This window comes from Orycteropus afer, unplaced genomic scaffold, assembly GCF_000298275.1.
Source record: "Orycteropus afer afer isolate SDZICR_OR568_19922 unplaced genomic scaffold, OryAfe1.0 scaffold00160, whole genome shotgun sequence".
NCBI lineage: Eukaryota > Metazoa > Chordata > Mammalia > Tubulidentata > Orycteropodidae > Orycteropus > Orycteropus afer.
This window is the reverse complement of record NW_006921747.1, coordinates 3,056,041-3,083,011: the sequence shown is the minus strand read 5'-3', so window position 1 is coordinate 3,083,011 and position 26,971 is coordinate 3,056,041.

The window sequence follows — 26,971 nt, the reverse complement described above, 5'->3', positions numbered from 1 at the left end:
AAGGCTGCTGCCTAACTTCTCCTTCCCTACTTTTCTCATCTGTGGTGGGTTGGAGACAATTATTTCTGCTGGTGGTCAGAGCTCCAGAAAGTCTATGAAGGAGGCACTTAGAGGTGGGTGTCCTAATGGCCAATGGAAGAGCTGATGGGAGATGGAGGCTCATGAATAGCAAGCACTCAGTTTTTACTTAGATGTTTTATTTTGAAGGAAGTGGTTGGTTTTGGAAGGATTGAGGAGATTTTAGGAAGCCACAGCTTTCCTAATTACTCCCATGCCTGCCCACCTCACAGGGAGCTGTGTGTACTTAGGGAACAAAGAGGTGGACACTTGAAAATGGCAGTGAGTTTGGTTTGTTTTTGGTATTGTGTGTTATACAGAGACAGAAAGATACAGATAGGCAGACGGAGATACAGAGATAGAGAAAGAAGTAACAGGGAGAGAGAAACAGAGAGACACAACAAGACAGAGACACACAGAAAGAAGCATCTGCTGCTAGCTTTTGGCCCTGCAGCTTCCTCTCAGATGGAAGCTCTAGGTCCTGGAGCTTTTTGTCCTTCCCGCCTCCACTTTGTAATTGCTACTGCCTCCTTCCAGACCTAATTTCGTTTCCTTTCTCACTAAAACCCCTCCTCACCCAAAATCGCTGAAGAAAGTCTAAGTAGAGCAAGTCCCTTGACTTAGCATTCAGGCTGTCTGATTTAACATGGGGGCACATGCTTAGGTGCCCCCTGGAGGCTATATGTTGGAAGGGAAGCCAGGCGCTGATGGGAGCTGGGATACCAAGAGGGGCTTATTGACAGCAACTTGTTAGGGAGCTCTGATGGTGTAGTGCCTAAGGCATTTGACTGCTAACCAGAAGGCTGGCAGTTCAAACCCATCAGCCACTTCTGCAGTGATACCACCTCAGAAACTCAAGGAGGGATCACTATGAGTCGGATCTGACTCGATGGTGGTGAGTTTGGTTTGTTTTTGGTATTGTGTGTCATAGAGAGACAGAAAGATACAGACGGGCAGAAAGAGATACAGAAATAGAGAAAGAAGTAACAGGGAGAGAGAAACAGAGACACAACAAGACAGAGACAAACAGGTGGAGGGAGAGACAAAGGGAGAGAGAGACACACAGAAAGTAAAAGAGAGAGAAAAAGACAGATGAGAGAAAGAAAGCTATCCAGTAGAGGGGGAAGACTGAGAAGAGAGAAGAATGGGGAAGAGAAGTGGAAAGGAAGGGAAATAAATCTGAAGAAGGATATGAGAGGAGAAGGAAAAAGGGAAAAGGGGTGAACAGGTGCCTCTGGGTGGGTTCAGACCACCATCCTTTCAGTTGGAAGTCTAGTGCTTAATAGTATGTGCCACCCAAGGAAGTGAGTAGACACTTGCTTATTATGTTTAATTTTTATAAATCATGCTGCTATTCTAAGTGAATTGACATAATCCACATCTCTAAGTAGCCAGCCCTTGGTTAATGTTTGTTTCTCTGGGGAATCAAGAATTATGCAGAAATCGGACACCTGCTTGGAACCCAGCTGCACTGGTGGTGACAAGAATGTAAGAAGTGTAGATTCCTGGTGAATGCACAGATGCACAAATGCATTAAACTCCACAGCTTTTTTTCTAGCTGTGTACTGGAGAATTGAGGGGGTTGTCATATAAACCATATTTGCCCATGATTATCTAACCCCTGTTTACAGAAGAATCTCCTGGGAGCTTCTGAATAAAGCACATTAAATTGCTGGATCCACTCCCTTGGGAGTCTGAACCATTTGGGGCAGGAATGTGCCCCAGTTGATTCTAGAGTGGGTGGTCCCTGAACCACACTTGGATGAACCATGTAACACCCTTCTATAATTTGTTTCTGTACTTTCTCCTAAGAGATGTATTAAAACCTCTCTCCAGTGACCCCTTCTCCTCTGAAAAACCCAGTTTATGTGAGTTTCTCTCAGTAAAAGAACAAGACCAACGAAAAAGCTCAGCTAGGGTTACCTTTCCATGCACCTCATTAATCACAGCTACTGGGGAAGGCAGAGGCTCCTCTGGTTGACCTTGTCACGGGCAGTCACCACTAATAGATACTGAGTGTTTATGTGGCAGGGCATGGTCCTGGGTATTCTTTATACTGTGTCTACCCATTTAACCATCACAACCAAGTAGGCCATAGGCACTGTAGTTATTATCTGCATTTTACACTTGAGCCCAAAGAAACTCAGGGAAAGTACATTTGTGGTCCAAGAGATACTATATTAGTTGTCTGTAGTCCCTCAGCTAGAAAGTGGTGGTATTGTTTGTTGCTTTTGAGTCGATTCCAACTCATAGTGACTCCATGTGTGCAGAGTAGAACTGCTCCGTCGGGGTTTCAAGGCTGTAACCTTTCGGAAGCAGATTGTCAGGCCTGTCTTTGGAGGTGCCTCTGGGTAGATTCAAACCACCAATCTTATAGCTAGTAGTGTAGCACTTAACTGTTTTCACCACACAGGGACTCCTAGCTCAAAAGTACCAGGGCAGAACCCAGGTTTGATTGACTCCAGAGTCTGAGTACCATCCCATTCTAGACTGATAGAGCCAAAAGATTTTTAGAGACCTTTTCCAAGCACTCTTACTCCCCAGTTTACCAGATGAAGAACATGAGAATTGATCAAGAAACTGAAAAGTGACTTGACAGAGATCCTACATCCAGTTTCAGAATGGGATGGAGCCTTGGAATCCTGAGTCCCAATCCAGCATTCTTCCCATCCCAACAGTGATTGTCACATCTGGCTATCCATCAAGGTTGCATGAACATCTTAGTCAAAATACACAATCTTGGACCCCACTAGAGGCTTACTGAATCAAAAACCTTGGGGGCAGAGAGCTCAGAAATCCATATTTTTAGTCTACACCCAGGCCTACCCCTCTACATTTCCAGATGCTCCATTTTCAGAGCTCCTGGAGTCTGACCTTGTTGATCCCTTACAAAAAGCTTTGTGAGGAGAATCCTGAGCCCCTCTCTCTCCCAGCAAAACAAATGCAGATCAAGTAGTATATTCTGTGTATGGCACAGTTCACACTGATGTACCACACGTACAGAAACAAGCTGGTCAGCCTGCAGGGAGCTCTGAGAGCTCTTTGAGATATGTAGCAATCACATTGATTTTTGTTACACTTGTTATTTCCTATGCCAAGTTAGAAAGCATTTAGGGAAACATCAAATGCTCCTTCAAACATCAGTGTTGCTGTTTGTACTAAAACTTGACACAAAATGACACCATGAGACAGAATCATGTACCACTGTGCCAAAAGTATGAAGCTCACTCTCCCAATTTATTGGATCTAGCTGTGGTGGAAGGAAGACCCCTTTTCCTCCCCTTCATTGTTATGCTTTTGACTCCCCTGGAATGTATCAGTGCCTCATTCTGCAGGTGAAAAAGAGCCATCACACCCATTCTGTCCCTTTCTGGCCCAGTTACATTGTTTTCTCGGTGACCTCACTGTTTTTTCCTTTTCTGTTTCATTGAAAAGTGGCCAAAGGTGCCAGACATCTTGTCCAGCAAACTGTTTTGTCATCTTTCCTTTTACAGATCCAAATTTATTTTCTGAATCTGTTACTTCTAACCCTGACCTCTTATTCAAGGATGGTATTTGGAGCTTAGGTAACATTGATAAGCAAAACTCTGATACTTGTATTTTAAATAATCACAATCATTTGTGGTTAGAATGCGAACCATGAGGATAAGATACATTTACAATTTCTGCATCTTTAATCTGCTGGGCGTTTCTCTGCCGCCCCCCCCCCCCATTTTACTGGTGAAAATCTGCTTTTCCAATACAGCAATGGACAAGTAGAAGGTGGAAAGAAACATTTTTAGTGGTTAAGAATTGGCCTCTGAATGTAGACTGCTAAGTCAAGTTCTACCTCCACCTTGCTAGCTAGATACCTTGGTCTGGTTATTTAATAGTTCCATGTCTCCATTTTTCATCTGTCAGTGGAAGATAACAGGATGTCCCCTCTGTGCCTGTTGCAAATATTTAATTAGATGAATGACTGAAGTGTTTGTTGCAGTATCTGAAATGTGTAAGGACTCACCTGTTAGCTAGCACCCTTACTGCTATTAAATGCTTGATGTTGCCTGATTCTACTTACTTGGGATGAAACTGGTTTCCAGGGGGTTTAAGCAAGATCTCAGGGTCACACACATGCTGTGTAACAGACTTAGTTGGGAGCTGAGATCTGGCTTTTAAAATTTTCCTGCCCTTGCTTTGCTTATGAACCACTGTACCTTCTCTATACGTTAAGGCAGAGAGTGAATTTGAAACATATTCTGGTTTATATTTTTAATTAAGCCCATTAGATAGATGTCAAATAGAAATATTCTAGTTGGAGATACTTGAGCTCTGAGGGAAAAAAATTAGGAGATTTAATCACCTCTGAATACTTGCTTTTGCTTTGCTCTCAGGTGGGAGGTGATTTTCACTCATCCACCCCCTGCTACTGGGCTGATTCCTACCTGTTTCTAAGTTCTTAGCATCCATATCACTTTCTTGGGAAAATATCCCTTGACTCCTCCAGGTTGGGTTAGATGTCCTCATAAAGTGCTTCTCCAGTTAAACTGTACTTGTCCCTTGATGTCTCTGTATCTGCCACTCAGTCTGTAAGCTTTGTAAAATCAGGGGCTTAGTCATATTGGAAGTGGTGTTTACAGTACCTAGGAATGTACAGAAAATTGACAAAAATATTTTCTTATTCATTAATTGAAATTGGAGTTACTTCTGTATAGTCCAGAGAAAATGACCCTTGTCTTTCAACTCTTAAAAAAAAAAAAAAAAAATCCAAACAAGGGAGTTGAAAACTGTGAGGTATAATGTGTCCCCAGAGGCATCAGTTCTTCAGATGGAAGAGGACTGTAATGGTATCAGTAGTTGGTGATTAACTGTATTGGTAGCTTTGGGCAAGTTTCTTTGTGATGTTGCTTAAGATGTAATTAGAAGGGACATTCTGATTTATAAATTAAGGTGATTTTATCTGTACATTTAATTAGTTGCTCAAAAAGATAGTTTTGTTTCTCAGCCCAAAAGTTTTGAAAATTAATAGGCTTTTGGAGTTAGAACTGAGGTTAGAATTAATCAAGTCCTTCCAGTTTGAATGAGAGATGAGGAAGTTGAGGCTCAGAGAAGAAAAGAGACTTGCCCCAAGTCACCTAGCAAGTAAGGGGTAGTGCTACTGTGAGAGCCAGTGGTGTCTGGCTCTTAGCCTGGTACTCTTAATGCACAGCTGACAGTGATTAACACCCCCATGGTGAGTTCTTCCTCCTTCCTTGCTTTGGAGATGTATTTGAAAGCTGTCTGTGTACACTCAGCAAGGCCCCTGCAAAATTCCAAGCTCATGCTTTTCTGAAAAGGAGTGAAGCAGTCCTGCAACTGTTTACTGATGGGGCAAACACCAAGTGTCAAAGATGTTTGTGCTCCATCTTGGAAGGTTATAAGGCCTTATGGGATTTTGGGATTCCTAGTCTACTTTTCAAGGCAGGACACATGGCTTGACAGACCTCTTCCTTTGGTGTTTTATGTGTGTTACTTTTTCTTTTCTTTTTTTCTCTCATGTTTCTTTCATTTTTGACCAAGTTGTTATCTTTAATAAAATGAGCAGCCTTCCTGAAAATGAAATTAATAAAATTGACGTCATAAGAAATAGAAACTCTTAATTGTTCCATAGCTGTCAAAGAAATTGGATTCATAATCAGCAACATCTCTCACAAAAAATCTTCAGGCCAGATGATTTCCCCTATGCATGTTATCTAACTTTTAAAGAAAGAACAAGACTAGTCTTATGCAATCAGTTATAGAAAATAGAGAACAAGGGCCATTTCTCAACTCATTTTCTGATGCCACCATTACCATGACCACAGCTTGATTATTTACATCTTCTTGTGTCCATTTGAAGCATTGTGGTTTTCAAGTAATTGACAATTTTTATCTAAATTGTCAAATTCATTGGCATGAAATGTACATAATTCTCATCTAACATTTGCAGTGTCCATAGGCTATGTAATGATGCCCTTTTTTTTATTTCTAGTATTTATTTGTGTTTTTTCTCCTTTTTAGTGATCAGTTTTGCTAGACGCTTATCAATTTAGTGGCTGGTGGGTTTAACCACCAGCCTTCTGGTTAGCAGTCAGATGCCTTAGGCGCTACGTAACCAGAGCTCCCTTTTTTATAACACATTCTATATTTTATTTTTAGAAAGATCATTCATATCAAATGTTATAACTAAAAACTTTTCTATTTTTTGTTCTTATAAATTCTTCAATGATTTTGTCACAGTTAAGCTGCAGAATAGTATTTTGTTTCATACATAATAAAGGTAGTGACTAGAATCTTCTTGAGTCATTGTTGTACACTGGGTTTTGGAGTCTTTTAGGGATAAATACATGTGTTCTGTTGTGCAATTTGTGATCATTAAAGTTAGGAAATGAGTAAAGCAATTTCAGTATTGGGAAATATGTATTGTATTTTATCTTCTGAGTAAAATTTGTCTTTCTTCAATCTGTAAACTTACTTCTAATGTAAGAATGAAATTGTTCCACTTCTCTGGAAAAGTTTGTATTTAAATAATTGGGATAAGCCTGCACTAATTTCTTGGATGCCTTCATGCATTCCATGCATTCTTCTTCTTCTTCTTCTTTTTTAACTTTGTATTATGATTTGGGTAAAAGTTTACAGAGCAGATTAATTTTCAATTTGAGAAATCATACACATTTTGTTCTGTGACATTGATTGTAATGTAATCTTGTAATGTAGTCCCCACAATGTAACAACACTGTTCACACTTCTTCACTGTGCTTATTGTTTCCCTTCATCCTTCTTATTTATCCCTTCCTGCCTTCTGAGTTTTATTCCTGGACAAATGCTTCCCTTTTTTTTTTTTGCTCTCTTATGGTTGTTGTTCTAAAGAGTGCTTGTCTCCCTGGTGTCATTGTTCACCTTGTAGGCCTATCATTTGGCTGAAAGTTGAGCCCCAAGGGGTGAGTTTACTTTTAGGCTTGATGGGTGGCCGAGGACCATAGTCTTAGGTTCCACCATTCATTATCGGGCCAATAAGCCTGGTGTTTTTTATTATTTTGAATTTTGTTCCATTCTTTTTTCCTTCTCTATATGAAACCTCCTTTCACAGCAGTCTGTAGTAGTAGCCAGGCACCATCTAGTTTATCTGGCCTTAGACTCATGGAGGCTGGGCTTTGTGTGATGCATTAGTACTTTGGACCAATTATCTCTTTACATCTTTGATTTTCTTCACTCTTCATTATTCAGGATGGGAAGTGACCAATAGTTGTACCTTAGATGACCGCTCACAAACTTTTAAGACCCCAGTTGCTACTGTGTGTGTGTAGTTTCAAGAGCACTAAAGATATATGGAAGTTCATTGCGGAGCCTCTGACACAGTGTCCTTGCCAAAGCAGTAAATCAGATCATACCCTTTTCTCAACACTTTCTTTCTTTTAGATGAGAAGCAGCTGAGAGATGGAACCCTTCTCTCTACCCCTGGGGTGCTTTGGAGTATGACAAACTGGATCAAGTCTTACTCAGCCTTAATACGTCCTCAGACACAGGACCATGTGCAGTGTGTTCTGACACTGTTAATGAACAGATCTTTATGACATTGTGTCAATATTATGGAGACATTAAGGCACAGATCATTGGGGCGGTATATTGTGGATGATCCTTTGGAAACATTATAATCAGTGCTGACAAGACAGCAGAAGTATCTCAACAGAGCACTGTCCCTGTATCCCAAAAGGATTTCCAAACCAACTGCAGTAGTGAGACTTGGTTATTCAAGGAGAGAAGACACCTGTAATAATTTCCTTTGAATTTCAACCATAATCCATCTGAGAATTTTGGATTTGGTGTTCAAGGGCAACTAATTGCAAGGGAGAAACACCTTTCTCTTGCCCCCCACACACACCAGAACAAGCTTTTCCAGGTTCCTGTAATTACTGTAGAGTAATTCCTTTGGACTCCAAATAGTTTGGAGTTTTCTGTGGTCCCCTATTGATTTGCAAAACTTGCTAAATAGGATATTTAGCTGCTTTAGCTGTCTAGAACGAAAATCTCATACTTTTCACCCATCAAGGCATTTTGAGTGCCTTTGAAGTTAAGTATCACTAGCCCCAGCAACACCACTAGTACATCTCTTGTCACTTCTACAATTGATTACTATTGGCATTTACTGAGTATCTACTTGATAGCACACTACTGGGTAGTGTAAATGTTTAATATGCTTGGCTGTAGACCGAAAGGTTGGAGGTTTGAGTTCAACCTGAGGTGTCTGCAAAGAAAGTCCTGGAGATCTACTTCCAAAAAATCAGCCTTTGGAAACCCTGTGGAGGACGGTTCTATTCTGACACATATGAGGTCACCATGAGTCAGAATTGACTTGACAGCAAACACGGCGAAACAAAAGAAAACAACAAATGTTACAACGTAGATTTACTATTTTTACATGTATTTTTTTCATCTCATATTCCCAGTTCCCAATGTTGTAATGATGGGTAGAAGAATTAAGAAATTGCTGTAAAGATGACTAGCACGCTGCATAGTAGGGGCTTGATAAACCACAATAAAAAGGCAGTAGTTTGGGTTGCAAGATACTGGACAGCAATGTAAAAGGGTAGCAGGAAGGGTGACATTTGCTTCCTTTTCCCTGTTTCCAGACATCCAGGTCTCCAAGTGGATTTTTAGTGAAAGCTAGGTAAACTGAGACTTAGAAAAATTAGCATATATCAAATTTTCCCTGTTCTAAGTAGCAGTGCCAGATTTTGAATCCAGGCTTCTCTGATTTTCACAGTTTGTTAGACAATAAACTCATTAAAACCCAAACTCACTGCCATCGAGTTGTTTCCAACTTCTATAGCAACCCTATAGAATAGAACAGAACTTCCCTCTAAGGTTTCCAAGGCTGTAAATCTTTACGGAAGCAGACTACCACATCTTTTTCCCACAGAGTGGCTGTTGGGTTCAAACTGCTAACCTCTAGTTTAGCAGCCCAAAGCTTTCATCCCTGCACCATCAGAGCTCCTTTGTTAGACAATACTATCTCCAATTGACTTATAAAACTCAGAGCTTAAAAGGATCTTAGAAAAATCTCTTGTTTATGGATTTCAAATGACTGTAATATGCATTAAGAAATGTATTTTACATCATTACCTGTTACACACCCACATGCACAACAGAAACAAAAGTTTCAAAATAATATTTTCCATTCTATGGGGGATAAAGGAGCCCTAATGGAACAGTGGTTAATCACTTGATTGCTAACCAAAATGTCACTGTTCAAACCCACCAGACACTCTTTGGGAGAAAGATGTGGCAGTCTGCTTTGGTAAACATTACAGCCTTGAGAACACTATGAGGTAGTTCTTTGCTGTGCTATAGGGTGACTATGAGTCAGACTCGACTTGATGGCATTGGGTTTGGTTTGGGTATGGGTAATAGGCTTTCTATTCTATTTTTGATTATTTCATTAAAAAAAAAAAAAAAGCTGTGACCCACAAAATCAATTTTATAATTCCAGTGGGTTGAAACCCACAATTTGAAAAACACTTGATATATTCTGATACTCTGGACTTTTATAGGTAGAGTAAGTGAGGTTTGGAGATGCTGAACATCATGTGCCAAGTTTGTGGCAGTGCCAGCATTAAAACAGCTCCTGGTGCCCACTCACCACTATGAGCAAAGCTTTGAATGTGGACTCCAGCCATTATGTAGCTTCATTCTAACAGCACTCTTGTCATTAACCAAAGACCAAACTCACTGCCGTCAAGTCGATGCCGACTCATAGCTACCCCTCCTTGGGTTTCCAAGGTGGTGTCTCTATGGAAGTAGATTGCCCAGTCTTCCTTATGAGGAGTGGCTGGTGAGATTGAACCACTAGCCTTCTGGTTAGCAGTCAAATGCCTTAGGTACTATGCCACCAGAGCTCCTCTCTCTTGTCATTGATGGCTCATAGTATCCAACATTTGACATGGTTCTGTTACCTTCATGTACAACTTTTTTTTTTGGGGGGGGAGATTTGAGTAACAGTAACCCTTTTGAGATTTATGGGTTTGATGGTGGGTGTTTGTGGTTGAAAGGAATTATGGAGGAAAAAGATGGTGGTGAGGGCTCTGTGGCTTCTACAGACTTCTTGATCATATTATTAGGGCTGGAGGAAGTGGTGATGCTATCTTGAGTGTCCTTTTTACCCATAACTGTTTTTCTCTGATCCGCTTCCCCTTCTAAACCCAGAGAGTATTACTCCTATGTTTGAAAGCATTAATAAAAGGACCAAGTGCTGAGCCTGGCTCTGCCACAGTTGATGTGCAAAAAGCTCTTTCTGAAAACTCTGGTGACCACTAGGACTGGGAACAGAACATTATTAAAATAGAAATTTTAAATTTACTTAATATTGCACATACATGGTAAAGAACCAAACAGTACAAAATGGTAAAAGGTAAGTGTTGTCCCATCCCTGACTTCAAGTCTCCAATTTCCTCTGGACATAGTGTAGTCAAGTTACCAGTGCCATATTCTGTATTCATGATCTCCAGATTCTTTAAGGACAAAAAGAATTGTCTTCACTTGTGGCCTATCATCCCAGGATCCCAAAGACAGAAGGTCTGTTTCTCCCAGACATATATGTAGACAAACAGCATGTTTTTCCTCTTTAATACAGACAGCTGCATGTGATATACCTTTCTATTTCTCCATTAACAAACACATATTGAGGATAGTTTATGTCAGTGTATATTGAACTGCCTCGTTCCTTTTCTGAGCTGCATAGCATCTCATTGTGTGAATATACTGGGGTTTATATCGACTCCATGCAATTAACAACAAGTGAGATTTATTTAGCTGTGGTGAAGTGTTGTTGTTGTTGTTATGTGCCGTCGAGTCGGACCTGACTCATAGTGACCCCTCCTTGGATTTCTGAGGCAGTATCACTACAGAAGTAGGTTGCCCCATCTTCCTTCCAAGGAGTAGCTGGTGGGTTTGAAGCTCCAGCCTTCTGATTAGCAGTGAAGTGCCTTAGGCACTATGCTACCAGAGAAACCTAAAACTTTGGAGCTAACTTGCAAGTGTGTGTGTACCAGAGAAAGAGATTAGAAAAAGTAGGGACAATGAAAGCCTTACTGAGTAAAGACTGGAACTGTACTTCATTTGTACTTGTTTTAAGAATTCAGTTTTACTATTTACCACAGGGACGGGGAGATGCCATCTTCTGACCTCCTTTAACCCCACACAAGGAAGACAGAGTCACCATCAGTAACCCAAGGCCTATCCCTGTGAGACCAGGTATGCTGCCTCTCTCCAGCCCTTTCATCAACCCTGATACCAACCGTTCCTTTTGCAGCACCCACCAACTTTTTATTGCGTTCGATAATTCGCTGCAGTGGCCACACAGAACTCACAGATTATGGTGTTTATTAGGGAAGCACCAGACTACAATTCAAGTTCAGAAGTGCACTCAGTCTTTCACAGCTGGCTGTCTTACTCAGCTACTGGCAGTCTCAGTAGCACATCAGTCTCTCAGTAGTGTGTGTCTCTTACACCTCTCTCTCAGCAGTATGTGTCTTTTGCATCTCTTAGGTGGCAGTGAGAGATTTCTTCTGCCTCTTGGAGGGCTCCTTTTGAGCCTGGAAGAGGGGCAAACTAACCAATCCCAACATCAGAATTCTATACACCTGAGAGGGCAAACTTCCCAGAAAATTACTTTGTGCTTCTTACAGGAGAAATACTCCAGGTGGATAACTTTAACAATCAGGAGCTACTCAGTTGCTTACAGCAAATTCCACCACAGAGTTTGGAAAGACTTAGGGTAGAAAAGCCACACTATGTAATTTACTATACCACACTATTATAGGAACATATTTACAGAATGGAATGACCAGAAATTATTTGTTGAAGACCTTTTGGCTTTGGGACCCTGGGATGATAGGCCACCAGTAAAGACAATTCTTTCAGCCCTTAAAGAATCTGGAGACTACATTTGCTTACCCAGAGGAGGCTGCAAAGGATAAACAATTGTATCTAATTAAGACTAAGCTGGATATTCTTCAGCAGGGGTCTGCTAGAAGATCATTCTATACAGAAGGAAGAACAAGTAAAAACTCCCTGATGTGGGACAGTGAGTGCCTCTTCTGAGATCCAGCAAGGAAGCCATTGGATCTGGAAGCAGAGGAGGACAGTACATCTTATTGACTCCTGGGAGAAAGTTGTTCTAGGTTCATGTGTTTGGCTTTTGACTGAAAGGTTTGCAGTTCAAGTCCACCAAGGGGTGCCTTGGAAGAAAGGTTTGGCCATCTACTTCCAAAAAAATCAGCCATTGGAAACCCTACTGAGCACAATTCTACTCTGTCTTGCATGAGGTCATGGGCTGGAATCAACTCGAGGCAGCTGGAATCAACTTGAGACAGCTGGGTTTTGTAGGTATGTAATAAGGAGTTCCTATGCAGTGCAAAAGGAGCTCTGGTAGCATAGTGCCTAAGGCACTTGACAGCTAACCAGAAGGCTGGAGGTTCAAACCCACCAGCCACTCCTCGGAAGGAAGGTTGGGCAATCCTACTTCCATAGTGATATTGCCTCAGAAACCCAAGGAGGGGGTCGCGATGAGTCGGGGCCGACTCGACGGCATGTAACAACAACAACAATGCAGTGCAAATGGTTAAGTAGGGAACTACTAACTGAAAGGTTGGCAGTTTGAACGTATACAGAGGTGCTTCAGAAGAAAGATCTGGTAATATGCTTCCTAAAAGTCACAGCTATGAAAACCCTATGGAATACAGTTCTACTCTGACACACATGGGGTTGCCGTGAGTCAGAATGGACTTAGTGACAACTGGTTTTAATACGAAAAAATATTAACAGTTATAAAAATGGCACAGGACTGAGCAACATTTTGTTCTGTAATGTATAAGATCATCATGAGTCAGAGTTGACTCAACGACAACTAACAACCACAATAACAATATGAGGGAAAAACAACAAAATATTACACTTGATTTGCTTTAGCTAGGATTTCATAGAAGGCTTAAATAAAGGTAATATATGTACGGTAACTTCTAAGTTACAAGAAAATAGAATTTCCGTTAAAGAGTTCACTATTATTCAGTGAAATTATTTTACCTATGATCCTGGAGTTGGGAAGAAGCATAGAAATCTGCCCATTAAACATTTGTTCAACCAGGGAAGAAACACTTGAATAAATATGTGAATTAGAAAGTGAACTCACTCTCTTGACTAGTATAAAAATGATGGAAGATAGTATAGCCAGGCATTGAGGCAGCTTCATCCTGACTGGTGAGCAAAAAAAATTGGTGAGGTTTCTAAAAGAAGCAAGTTTTTAATTATCAACTGGGAATTTCCATATTAGCCAAAGTAGGAAGGAAATTTTTACTTTGTATTCAAAGTTATGGGAATTAATAGTTTTAAAATCAGTTATTTTAATGGAAGTAGTAGCATGAAAGGAGCTCCGGTGGTATAGTGCCTAAGCCACTTGACTGCTAACCAGAAGGTTGGAGGTTCAAACCCACCAGCCACTCCTTGGAAGGAAGGTTGGGCAATCGACTTCCGTAATGATACTACCTTGGAAACCCAAGGAGGGCTCGCTATGAGTAGGAGACAGATTGACGGCACATAACAGCAACAACAGTAGCATGAAATTAAACAGCATGGAAAATTAACACCAACCCATTCTGCGCTCCTACCTACCTCAAAGAGAAATACAGGGACACTGTGTATCAAGATACTTGAAATGCATTAATATATTAATATATTTTTACTGACTAACACATATTTTTAACAACAAAAATATCTCAACTCGTAGAAGAAATTTTTATTTTTATAAATCATAGTGATTATGTTGTAGAAACATATACTTAGGACTTTAAAAAAATTTTTTTGAAACAATGTTTTTATTGGATTTTTTTTTCTTGTGGATTTATTTCTTTTAAGGAAAAAAAAATAGCAACAAAAAACATTATCAGTCTAAGTGGCTCTTTTTCAGATGCAAAATCACTCAAACTGAAATCCTTTTTGTACTCAAATTGGGCCTGCCAGCTTTTACAGAGGGCAGTTGGGATAATATGATAAACTGGCCCATGCGTTTAATCTTAGCTCATCAAGGCTGCACCAGAACTGACATTTTCGTACAGTGTGGCTTGATGCTCTGATTACAGATTGGTCTTGAGTAGCTAGATTCTTTGTAATTTTATTCACTGAGGGATTGGTTTTGTATCATTTGGTCTGTTTTGTTTTTGAAACCTGGAGAAGGCAATATATTTCTGTGCCTGCTTCTTTTTTTAGGAATGTGATAGACAGGGACATTCATACAGAGACAGATGAAATTTATTATATACAAAATTAAGAGTTTCATCTTCATTCAAGGCAGTGATGATAACCTTTTTCCTCTTACTTCCACTAGAAGTTTGGCAAAAGTGGTTTGAATTGTAGTTTTAAGAAGAGTCTTGAGTTTTTATATTTCTTATCATTGATTTTATGTGTGAAAAATTTGTGGATTATTTTGGAAAGGATAAAATCTATAATTGTACCTCTTGTGCTTGTTTTCAAGAATTCAATTTTTAATTCAATATTATGAACTATTTTGCACAATGAAATTACTAAAAATTATTTGTTGATTAAGGGCCTTTTGTCCGTGGAGTCTGGGGAGGATGAAAGGCAAAGTAAAGATAATGCTTTCTGTGCTTGAAGATTCTAGAGAAGGTAAGAACTTCCCCAGAGAAGGTTGACAATGATAAACGATCACCTGTGATTAAGACTTAAACTGGATGCTGTGGACAATTAATCCACTAGGATTCAAAGAAGATTGTGATTAAGGAGCTATATAATTGGGTGAAGTTATCAACATATGATCAGAGTAACCACCTAATAATGAAAAACCAAACCAAAACATGGAATCTGACTCATGGCAACCCTGTGTGTTAAAGTAGAGCTTGGGAGCTCTGGTGGCATAGTGCCTAAGACATTTGAGTGCTAACCGGAAGCGTGGCGGTTCAAACCCACCAGCTGCTCTTCGGAAGGAAGGTTGGGCAATCTACTTCCGTAGTGATACTGCCTTGGAAACCCAAGAAGGGGTTGCTATGTGTCAGATCTGACTTGATGGCAATGGGTTATGGGTTTGGCTTCATAGGGTTTTCAATGACTGTGATCTTATGGTGGATTCCAACTGCCAGCCTTCTAGTTAGTAGCCAAGTGTGAACTGTTTGTGCCACTCAGGGACTATATTACATCAACTGAACTCGTACAGTACATTAAAATGATTATTTTATGTTATACTTCCACTTGGTGGATCACCTCAAAGAACCCACCTGAAAAGCCTTTAATCAGGTTTAAATCCATCTTTTGATAACATTGGAGCAAGCAAGGGAAATCTCTAGTCTTCCACATCTCCATCTAGCACTCAAAGGAAAACAAAAACAAACTGGAACTCTAAAGTAGCTAGCGCTGAACAGGGAACAAGTCAGAAAGACCGGAACTGTTCTGAGTGCAAGTGCCCACCCATATCACCTCTGGATCTGAGGCTCCAGTCTGAGCAAACCAGTTGCCAGCCAGAAAGTTGAGGATGTTGAACTCAATCATCCTATGTGAAATCAGAGGAGATTGGCAGCTTCCTTTGACCTCCAGTAAAAGTAATCATAGAATGTCTCTGGAGGAAATCATGCCCTAATTCAGCCTTCAGAAATCCCACAGGCGAAGATAAGAAAATGAAGTTGCAATCAAAGATGATAAATACACAAGAAAAGAAGCCCTTATCAGTCAGAAACATCAGAGGAACAAAGCAAAGCACAGACTTGTTAGATTTTCAAATATTGGAATTATCAGATATATACTGTAAAATAACTATGTGTAACTATATTGACATATATAACTATATATCAATGCTTAAAGGACTAAAAGGCAATTATTTAAAATGTGAGCATATAACACAATAAAAACGATTAGGAAGATTTTAAAAAAAGACTAAATAGAACATTTCAAAAGAAAAAAGGTGAGTAGAAAGAGCAACTTAATGGATGGATAAAACAGCATCATAGACACAGCTGACATTAGAGAAAAAATAGATTTGAAAAAGTTACCCATAATTCAGCACAAAGAAACAAAATGATAGACACTGTGCAGGAGAAGTTAGGAGATAGGATACAATGAGAAGTTTATCATATGCTTCTCAGTGCCCCAGAAGGAGAGAATAGGGGAGATACAGCATTTGAAGAGATGATGGCTGAGGATTTTCTGCAACTGACAAATAATGTAAATCCAGACATAGAAAACATAAATAACATAGATAAAAAAATAAATTCACACCTAGACACGGTAGTGAAATTGAATTATCAAGTATAAAGAGAAGGTGCTCTGGTGGCGTAGCGCCTAAGGCATTTCGCTGCTAACCAGAAGGCTGACGGTTCAAACCCACCAGCCACTCCTGAGAAGGAAGGTTGGGCAATCTACTTTCATAGTGATACTGCCTCGGAAACCCAAGGTGGGGTCTGACCTGATGGCCCTGGGTGGGTAAGGAGAAGGTCTTAGAAGCAACCAGAGAGCAAAGACAAATCATTTACGAAGGAACCACGATTAATACTGACATCAGGCTATTCAGTGACAACAGTGGAGGACAGAGACCTGGCATAGTATTGTGACAGTCCTGAGAGAAAATAAATGTCAAACTAATATTGTTCCCCTTTTAATTAAAACCAAATAAACACATTTCAAGATAAGTAGACCTTGACTAAGGGAACTTCTGAGGAATGTACTTAAAAAAGAAAAATAATCCCAGAAGGAAGGGCTTATATAGAAGAAGAAATGATGACTGAAATAAATTGGTAAAAATGTAAAGAAATGTAAACATTGTGTAAAATTATATAATGATGTGTGTGTGTAAGAAAATAAAACACTAGACAATAGGAGTATATATGTAATCAAGCATAGAGTCCCACACTCTTAAACCACTTTATAATCTGACCATTTTTCTCTCTCTCTCATCAATCTCACTAGAGGCATATCAATTTTATTACACATTTCAAAGAAAAAAAATTGGTTTTACTGATCCTGTGTTTCATATTTTGTTCTTGTAGATACAAATCAATGAAGTGAAGATATAAGCCAAAAACTTGTGAAAAGGTTTTTTTTTTTTTTGGCAACTGGCATGATAAAGAATTAGTATTGAGATATATAAAAAACTACTGCAAAACAATAAGAAAAACATAAGCACCCTAATGGAAAAATGGACCAAGGGCTTCAATAGGAGTTACTCTGAAAAGGAAAAACCATGTGGCCATTAAACATATGAAAAGTTGCACAGTCTCGCTTTGTTGTTGTTGTTGTTATTTGCCGTCGAGTCAGACCCGACCCATAGCGACCCCTCCTTGGGTTTCCGAGGCAGTATCACTACGGAAGTAGATTGCCCCATCTTCCTTCCGAGGAATGGCTGATGGGTTTGAACCGCCAGCCTTCTGGTTAGCAGTCAAGTGCCTTAGGCACTAAGCCTTCAGAGCTCCCCACAATCTTGCTAGTAATCAGAAATACAAAATGAGACATCAAAAAGAAATCTGTTCTACTCAGTAGATTAGTACCAATTGAGAATGGAGAGAACACTGCTTTTGACAGTATAAATTGGCAATAATTTAGAAATATAATTTGGTATTTTCTTGTCAAGTTAAACTTTGGCCTACTCTAAGACCCAGCAGTTCTGTTCTTACTATTATACATGGACCTCAGTTGACACATAACAAAATATTCATAAAAACATTGTTTATAATAGCAAAAAAACGGGAACAGCCAAAATGTCCACTGTTTAGAAGAGTAAATAAAAAAGATGTATAATATTTACACAGTAAATTGTCTGGAAAGGAAAATGAATGAATTACAACTATACATACTAACCTAAAGATGAATATCAGAAAAATGTTAAATAATTACAGTAAATTATTATATGATACCATTTTTGCACTTTGCTCAAAAACAAGCAACAGCAAACAATATTTTTGATTTATACATATATAGTATAATACAGATAAAACAGAGATTTCAAGATACTGAGTGATAGTGGTTACCTCTTGAGGATATAGCAGGGGAATGGGCTAGGAAAGGAACATGTTGGGAAGTGGGGTTCACAGATTGCCTGACTTTGAGAAGCAGAGGGTTTAGGGATTTGGTTGACCTTTAAGTGTGGAAGTGTGCTAACTGAAGTTTATTGACTTTCAGAAGGAGAAGTATCACTGGTTAGCTGGATTTTAGAAGTATCAAACTATCATTGATCAATTTGTGAGTTTAAAAGCAGTTATATGTGATGGTGGCTGTAGAACAATCACTCTTCCCCTTGGGGGAAAGGAACTTTTTACTCTCAATTATGAAGTGAGTCCAGTTCTTTCCATTTTAATTATGAGATGGTTAACTGCCTTGGTCAAATCTTATCAGTTGGGAAGTGCTAGCACTGGGATTTGAACCTTGACATCATGGCATCATAGTCTTCTATTTACAAAAGGTAGTTATAGATGATTTTTAGGATTATAGCTGATGTTATAATGTTATGAAAACATAATTCTAATCAGATGTCTTAGGATTTCTTCCCTAGCTCATTTTTTTTTTAATTCATTGTGATTTTGGTGAAAGTTGACAGAGTAAATCTATTTTCCATATAGTAGTTCGTACACATTTTGTTTCATAACATTGACTGTAATTCCCCACAATGTAACAGCTGTCTTCCTACTTCCTCCCTATAGTTACCTCTTCCCTGTGTCCTTGCCTCCCATGCACTCCTACTTCTCGAGCTAGCTCCCTGTGCAAACACTGCCCTTCTGTTCTCCCATGATTGGTCATTCTAGGGGAATGTCTCTACCTGATGTAAATGTTCATCCCATATGCCTGTCTATTGTTTGGCTGGAAGCCACAGGACTGAGTTCAGTTCCAGACCTAAAGGGTAACTAGGGGCTGTAGTCTCAGGGCTCTTACCAGTAAATTTGGTCTTTTTTTTTGTGATTTTGAATTTTGTGACACATTGTTCTCCCACTCTCTGCAGGATCTCCTGCACTGATCCCCTTCCAAGTAGTTGATAGTGGTAGCCAGGTACCATCTAGTTCTTCTGGTCTCATGGTCTTATAGGCTGAGGATGGCGTGGTCTGCCAGTCCCTTGGACTAATTGTTTCTGTATGTCTTTGGTTTTCTTCATTCTTCTTTGCAGTGGATGAGGAGAAACCCATTGTTGCATCTAGATGGGCACTTGCAAGCTTTTAAGCCCCCGGTCACTACTCATCAAAGTAGGATGTAGAACAAAGTTTTTGTGTAGTATGTTATGCCAATTGAGCTTGATATATCACCTGGGACCATGGTCTTGAGCCCACAGGTCCAACCACTCATTCCCTCAGGGTGGTTGGCTGTGGCCAAGAGGTTATCATAATTTTGCCTTTCTTCTGGATCATTGATGCTCCTCTCTACTTTCCATCTCAGTAAAGTGCCACCAGTTATGCAAACCAGAAACCGTACTTTTCCTTGACTTTTCTCAATATTTCACCCTACCTCTATTAAAGCATAGTCTCAAATTCCTTAACAACATTACAGCCTGATCATTTATCTCCACCAGTAATATCCCAGTCCAGTAATTCAGTAGCTTCTTAGAGCTACTGTTCTTCTAGAGCCCACTTCTATCTCCCTTTCTTCAGTATTTTGCTCCACATAGCTAACAGAAGAACCTTTTAAAAAGGAAGATCTGTTTGTGTCAACTTTGGCTAACAAAAATCATTAGATTGTTCCCAGTTGGTCGTAGGGTAACAAAGAAATCCTTTCCCTACCTTTTCACCTTACCTCACCCTACTCTCTGCCTTTTACCGGTTTTGTTGACCTTTTATCAGTTTCTGGTTCATTATTGCCTCAACCAAAAACCAAACCAAACTCACTGCCATTGAGTTAATTCAACTCATAGCAACCTCTCCTTGGCTTTCTGAGGCGGTATCACTACTGATGTAGATTGCCCAACCTTCCTTCCAAGGAGTGGCTGGTGGGTTTGAACCACCAGCCTTCTGATTCACAGGCACTACACCACCTGTTTGAGGTTCAAATCATCTCTTCCTCATGCTCATCCATCAAACTTAGGTCATGCCCCTTACTTCTTAGAGAATTGGTCATAATTCTTGATGCTTGCATATTTATTTATATAATTTCTCTGTTGCCCTGTTCTATTCCTTGAATTCTCTTTCTCCAATGATCTTGTCCTCTAACTTAACTAACTTGACTACTACCATGCAGTTTTCCTAGGCCTTGGAAAGGCCTCAGCATACATTGGGAACAGAAGGAGGAAGTTTTAAAACAAAGAGTGCTGATCTAACCTCAGAGTTTCTGACTTGGTAGGTCTGGGGGTGGGCCTGGAGATTTTGCATTTCCAGCAAGTGTCCAGGTGATGCTGACACTGTACAATTGTAATTTGAGAGCCACTATCCTGGACCTTGCTATCTGAGAAAACTGCCCCACTTGTATGATCTTTCAAAGACACCAGTCTTTTATTACCATATTGTAATTTTATAGTTCACTTCCTCTAGTATTGTCACTACTGTGCTTCTTTGACAATCTATGTCTCTAAGCATATATAGGAAATGGATAGTTTAGTATTTGTCCAGTGCATCTGAGGTATGCAAAAATTAGGGTGAATCATTCAGAAGTGGTGTTATTTTCTCTGTATTTAGTTTATAACTTGAAATCTATTGAAAATTACCATAGTGTACTGTGCTCTACCTTCTTTGTCCATATGTTTTAGTGTAATTTAAAAAAAGAGAAAGAAAAAGCAGCTATTAAGCTTTTGTATGTGAAATGTTACAAATGGACAAAATATATTGAGTTAATAAATTTGACTCAACACAGGGATAAGGTGATATACACACACACATACACACTCTATTGTTGGGTTTTTATTTTCTATTTTCATCAAGTCTTAAATACTGTCATCTGTGCTATTTCAGAATACAGATATTTTAAATATTTGTCAAATCTATTTTTATTTTACAGAAGTATTTGAAGCCCTATCATTCTGTTCTTGAAAGGAATAAATAAATCATCTTGTGTGTTTGGTGATGATACCTTTCCTTTACCAAGTGTTTGAGTTGGTTGTAGAAATGATTTCACATCACCCTAATTACAACTTGATGAGATAATTAGAACAAACATTCCCAGAGTAGAAAAGGGACCAGAGAGCTCAAGTAGCATGTCCAAGGACACAAACTCAGTAAAATTGGGTTCATGTATATACTTTCTGCCACTAAACCCAGAATAAGTCCCATTTGGGCCAGAGAATATTAATGGTCAAGACCACTTAATCCAGGAATACCAAGAAAGTATGAAAAGAAGTAGTGTAAGCCGGTTGTGGTATTGGTGTTGGTGTTGGTGTTGGGTTCCATCAAGTTGATATAGATCCATAGCGATGACAAGTGACAGAGTAGAACTATCCCATAACCCTAGGCTGTAATCTTTAGGAGGAAGCCCTGGTGGTGCAGTGGTTAAAGTAGCTTGACTGCTAACCAAAAAGTTAGTGGTTTAAACCTACTAGCTGCTCATGGGAGAAAGATGTACAGTCTCCTTCCATAAAGGTTACTGCCATACGGGTAAGTTCTACTCTGTCCTATAGGGTTGCTGTGAGTCAGAATTGACTTCTACGTGCAAGGGTATGGTTTTTGGTTTTTAGTATTTAGGAGAGCAGATCATCAGGTCTTTCTCGCGCAGAGCTGCTGAGTGGTTTCTAATCACCAACCTTTTGGTTTGTAGCCAAGTGCTTAACCAAGAGGATAGCTGCTCCTTAACACCAGCTGATTTTTATTGTATGAATATGAAGCTCTATTGTCAGATCTGACTTTTCAAGGGAAGCTGAACATAGGAGTTTTAATGGTCTCTTAATTTCAAAAGATTTACACTTGACTAAAATTAGATGAACAACACTATGTGGGGCCCAACTGTAGGCATGAATTCTTTAACAGTTCTAGGGTCTGATAATTTTGTTTCTGCTTAAATATTGCCAATGATGCAGAGCTTTCTGTAAATCATTGTGGCTCATTCTGTTGCTGAATATCTCATTGTCCTTATATTACTATTGCTGAGCTCATTCCTCCTGCTTATGTCCTGTATTTATTCTTGATTCTACAGGAATCCTTTCAAACATTTGAAGAAACCACCCTCACCCCCCATCTCTTTGAAGGCTGAGCTTCCATAGTATTTTAACTATTTATCACAAGGTATGGTTTTCAGAGCCTTTGTAATCTTGGTTACCTTGTCTCAGTATACTCTGTGGTAGCATTTCTTAGCCAAAATAAAATTAAGTTTTGATTTACTCTACAGTATCACTCATAAAGGAGCTCTGGTGGCATCGTGCCTAAGGTGTTTGACTGCTAACCAGAAGGCTGGTGGTTCAAACCCACCCGCCACTCCTCAGAAGGAAGATTGGGTGATCTACTTCCATAGTGATACTGCCTTAGAAACCCAAGGAGGGGTCGCTATGAGTTAGATCCGACTCAACGGCAGTGAGTGGGTTTTTTGGTTATCACTCATAAACAGTGGATAGATTTTCAGCACATTTTGAGGTTACGTTGGAATAGTTTGACCCAAGATACAGTCTGTGTTGCATATGTTAAATTCACTTTTGTGGGACAACACAAAGAGATTGAGAGTCATTCTCCAAAGTAGCTGATGAATATCAAGAGGCACATTCAGAAAGACTATAATTCTTAAGACCCCATGGACAGAGAAAACAAACAGTAGTTTTAAAGAAGAGTCCTAAATTAAAAGATCCATGAATTACAGGCATGACTTGGTGATTGACTGTTCCTCATAAGGGCGGAAGTCTGTGTAGCATGCTCTAGATTCTAAACTCTGTGGTTTAGAGTCTAGAGTAAAGATCTGTAAGGATATTGTAATTACATGATCATGAATGATTCTCCCAGATAATGCTGCGGAGCAGGGAGGGGGAGGAGGCAACAAGAAAATAATGAAATGTGTGGTTTATTAGAAACCTACTATGTGCCAAACACTATAATTAATCATGTCAGTACTTAGCACAGTATCTAATAGCAAATGATTCAAATAAGGGCTAAGTATTATTATCATTATTTTTAATTTTATTATTATTACATTTAGTATGCCATTTAATCCTTATGACTACTTAACAGGCAATTATTATTGCCATTTTACAGAGGAGAAAACTAAGATTTAGAGAGATTAATTTCCAGGTTCACATAGCTTGCAAACATCAGAGTCTGGAGACTTACCAAGTTCTAAAACTCTACTGCTTCCCATGTTGTTGTCGTTGTTGTTATGTGCCGTCGAGTCAGACTCGACTCATAGCGACCCCTCCTTGGGTTTCCGAGGCAGTATCACTATGGAAGTAGATTGCCCCATCTTCCTTCTGAGGAGTTGCTGGTGGATTTGAACCACCAGCCTTCTGGTTAGCAGTCAAGTGCCTTTAGCCACTATGCTACCAGAGCTCCCACTGCTTCCCATACCTCATGGTATTTGCACTCTTCTGATCTAAGATGAGCCTGGGGTGGGGGGGTGGGGGTCAAGATAAAACTGTTACTTCCTGCAGGAGAACTGTCATATCATTATGCAATGGATTTCTTTTTGAACTTAGATACAGAAATTCATGTTTGTACTTGTCAAACACTTATTTGTAGTATCAGTTCTATATTCCAGCCTGTTTAGCAATTTTGAAACTCAAGAATTTTGTTCTACTATATTTGTGACATCCACACTTTTGACAAGCATGACTAACTTCTAGGATATTTTCCTAATTTTTGATGAAAAGATATTTAAAAATAGTAGGAAAAAAACAAAAAGAAAAGAATAACAAAAGTGGCAAGACAGAGCTTAGTGGAAGGCTTCATTCCTTTAAACTCCTCATTTGGTATCTGTCATGAATTGATGTTCTTTGTGTATGGTGTGTCAGCCTGGTATGAATTTACTATCCTAATATAATTGTAATCTATCCTACATTTTACTTCTTGTTCATAAATTGATCAAGGCATACTTTGGCAGATTCTTTACAAAAACCAGATATTCTACAAGGCTAGTAAGCTTATTTTAAAATGAGGCGAATTTTCATGACTTTTTTTTGATGAATCTCTGACTATAGTTATCACTGCTTTTTTTTTTTTTTATTGTTGGTTTAAGAGAAGTAATGCCTTTTTTTTTTTTTTTCCTTTTTATTTAGAAGTTGTAAAAAAAAATGACTTTTATAATTGATTTTGGGGAGAAGGGTCCTAAAATCACCCATTGTAGTTGAGTTGAATCCAATTCCTAGTGACATATAGGACAAGTTAGAACTGCCCCATAGGGTTTCCAAGGCTGTAATCTTTATGGAAGCAGAACTGCTTTCAGGGAGTGGACGGTGGGTTCAAACTGCTGGCATTTCTATTAGCAGAGTCTGTAACCATTAAACCTCAGAAGAGTCCTAGGGACATAAAATGGCAAGTTTTGAAGTAAACCTTAATTGTTACAATGAGAATCGGAGGATTTGTAATACTATTGCTATAAGCAAATGCCTTAAAATGAATGTCTAGATGTACTGAAAATAGATATTTTTTTCATGATTTAGATAATAGTTTTGATGTGGGAGGATTTCTCTAAGAATGTACAGAAAGTTAATGTATTACTCATTGCTTTGCATCTTATTAGTGAGCTCTAGTTAAAGTATTTAACTGCTACCCACAAGGTCAGTGGTTCGAACCCCCACCAGCTGCTCCATGGGATAATTGTGAGGCAGTCTGCTTTGGTAACGATTTATAGCCTTGGAAACCCTATTGGGCATTCCTACTCTGTCTTATATGGTCGTTATGAATAAGAAATGACTTAGTGGCAGTGGGTTTGGTTATTTTGATTTTGCATCTTGTCCGCTCATAGGGGAGAGAGTTTATTTAAACAGACACCACAGCCGGTAAAATCCACTTGTAATTTTTCTACATTGGTTAGATAGTAAAAGGAAACCACTCTGGAGAAATGCATGAAAAGCTGTATTTAATTTGAGAGAGAAAAATAGTTAACCTTTGTTTGTCTCTATTAATTAGTGTATGAAGAACCACATATTTCTAACAATTCCCTCTCCAGTCTGTTATTTATAGAACAACATCTTAAAATGACAGTTTTGCTGAAGAAAAAGAACTTAATAAAAATTTTACGTGATAAAATTGACCTTAAAAAGTATGGTGGGCTCAGTAATTTGTGAACAGGTAGGGATCTTTAATAGAAATAAAAAACTGGAGGGCTTCTGGGATAATTTTGACTCTTGGGCAAACTCATGTGAGTCCGAATATCCTGTCAAATCTGATTATTTTTTAGGCAGGGTGTTTGCTCACCAGTTCTTGATGCATTTGCTATGCCTACCTGACCTCTGTAGGACTCTAATGAGGCCCAGGAAATCACATGGTTAAATGCTAGGCTGCTAATTGAAAGAATCTACCCAGAGGCACTTTGAAAGAAAGGCTTGCCAAATGGCTTCTAAAATGTCACAACTATTGAAAACTCTGTGGAGTGCAGTTCTACTCTAAAACATATGAGGCTATATGAATTGGAATCAACTTGACTACACCTAGTTATTTTTTGGGGGGCGTGGGTGGGTGGGTGTGGTAGTTAAGATTATGTGTCAACTTGTCTGGGCCTGGTTTTGAGTGGCTGGGCAGTTGGATAAGATTGGTAATCACCTCCATGGTGGAATCTACTGTGAGTAGCTGCCTTGGGGATATAATTTGCTTCCAGTATATAAGAATAAGCTCTGAGGACAATCTTGAGCATTTGGGTACATCTAGATCCTACTCTTGGCTGAGTCCTCATCTCAGTGGTCTGCCTTGTTTTCTGCCAATCTTGGAACAGTTTCTGAACTTGTACTTGTGGCCTACTGTGTTGTTAATAATCGTGGGACTGTGCCATTTTATTTGTCAACATTGAGTTTGTCTGCCTCAGCAGCCAGCAGCTACCTGAGTTAAGAGAAGCCTCCAGTTTCAGTGGGCCTGGAGCAAGAGACAGAGCTGAAGCCCAAGGTCTAGGGCCCTTCACTCAGTCCCAAGACCTGGCACTTTGAACTTGGACTTCTCACCTTCTAAACTATAAGAGAATAAACAAATCACTGTTTGTTAAAGCCATTTACTTGTGGTATTCCTATTAGAGCAGCACTACAGAACCAAAATAGTGGGAAAGAAAGAAGAACTGTCTTATAGATGTTGTTGTTAGGTGCCATTGAGTTGCTCCAACTCATAATGACCTTGTTTACAACAGAATGAAACACTATCCAGTTGTGGCCATCCTCACAATCCTTAATATACCTCACCCCACATTACAGCCACTGTGTTAACCCATCTCCTGAGAGTCTTCCCCTTTTTAGTTGACCCTCTACTTTACCAAGCATGATATCTTTCTCCAGAACAGCCCCTTCTGACAACATGACCAAAGTAGGTGAGACTTAGTCTGGCCATTCTTGCTTCCAAGGAACATTCTGGCTGCACTTCTTTCAGGACAAATTTTTTAGTTCTTTTCCCAGTCCATGGTACCTTCAGTATTTGTTGCCAGCATCACAACTCAAAAGCATCAACTCTTATTTGGTCTTCCTTATTCAGTGTCTAGATTTCACATGCATATTATGCTATTAAAATAGCTTGGGTTAGGTGCACCTTAGTTTTCAAAGAGTCATCTTTGCTCTTCAGCACTTTAAACAGGTCTTTTGCAGCAGATTTACCCAGTGTGATACATCGTCCGAATTCTTGACTGCTGCTTCTGTGGGTGTTGATTGTGGATCCAAGTAATGTAAAATCTTTGACAACTTCGATCTTTCCCCCATTTATTATGATGATGCTTATTGGCCCAATTGTGAGGATTTTTGTTTTCTTTATGTTGAAGTGTAATCCATACTGCAGACTGTAGGCTTTAATCTTCAGCAGTAAGTGCTTCAAGTCCTCTTCACTTTCAGCATGCAAGGTTGTGTCATCTACATATT